This window comes from Solanum tuberosum, unplaced genomic scaffold (assembly GCF_000226075.1).
Source record: "Solanum tuberosum cultivar DM 1-3 516 R44 unplaced genomic scaffold, SolTub_3.0 scf00119, whole genome shotgun sequence".
NCBI classification, from domain to species: domain Eukaryota; kingdom Viridiplantae; phylum Streptophyta; class Magnoliopsida; order Solanales; family Solanaceae; genus Solanum; species Solanum tuberosum.
The window spans coordinates 1,239,803-1,241,190 of NW_006239045.1; positions in this window are offsets into that span (position 1 = coordinate 1,239,803).

Below are 1,388 nucleotides of genomic sequence, written 5' to 3' on the forward strand. Positions count from 1 at the left end.
TCATTTGAGACTTGTATTTTCTTTTAATTCTATTATAACACATTAGAGACTTGTACACATGACAACCAGGTTTTGGGGATATATTTAAGTTTATTATGAATTTCCGCATTATTTTATAGTACTTGACTTTTATTTTCGTTTTACTTTCATATTATCGTATTATTTGGGTTTTATACTAAGTTGTCTTGGTGGGATAAAATGAGTGTCATCTCATCCGTTTTTGGGTCGTGACAAATGGATAACCAATTTAGTATATGGTACTAAATAATTTTGAGGAAGTGGCAACACTATACATATACCAACATACAATGGTGGATCAAAAATTGTGTTTATGGGTGCAGAGCTCCCTTCAATGTAAAGTTGCTACCTATTATAAAAATTAAGAGCTTTGCAACACCCTAATAAATACTAAGCTAAGGCTCGAACCATTCTTTATTTACATGTAAGGTCGTATCAGGTGATACTTAAATTGCTCATATATGTGAAGGAAAATTCTTTACCGTGGAAATGAATTTGGATATGAATTAAGGTCATAAAAATTCCCTAGCACAAAGTTGTGTTAAAAGCTTCCTTACCGATTAAGTTTTGACATAAAATTCTGCTTAGGTCACCTTCAAACAATCATATCTCTCAAAACATAATGCATTATAACACTCCAAAAATTTCTAAGTTAACACTCAAACAATTCTTCATTTACTTGTAGCATCATGTAGAATGAATTATAAATTACCCATATGTGTAAAGGTAAATTCTTTAGTTTGGGAATAATTTGGATATGAATTAAGGTCACTAGAATCCCATAGCACAAAGTAGAGATGAAAGTTTCCTTATCGATTAAGTTGTGATGTAAAATTCTGCTTGGGTCAACTTCAAACGACCATATCTCTTAGAATATAAAGAGTTACATGACCCATAACCTATCAAATTAAAGGTATTTGAATCTACTTTCCAACGCCACCAATTTTGCAACAATTCGATTTTTTAGTAATAAGTTATGACCATTTTAGTAACTGGTGTAGTGCAGTTCCGTTTTTGCCGCGAGACAATTCTAAATAAAGCCCTAAACAATCCTATTTTCATCTTTTAATCCATAATTCTCTTCTCTCTCAAACCCTAGGGCAAAAACCCTAAGGAAAAATCAAAAGTAGAAGACTCCATTCAAGATTCTTTCAATCCTTTTTCAAGATTCTTCTTCAGGGTAAATCCTTCTCCAATAATTTCATTCTTTCCAACTCAAATTCCTCCATACAATTATGAAATCACTAATGAAAATTGTAATTCTTCCCCATAAAGTTTCAAGAAACTAATTCAAGAAATCTTAATAAATGTTTTCTTGATTTTTCTCCTTCAAGCTAGGGTTTCAAGGCTTCTAATCAAGTTCTTCTTCT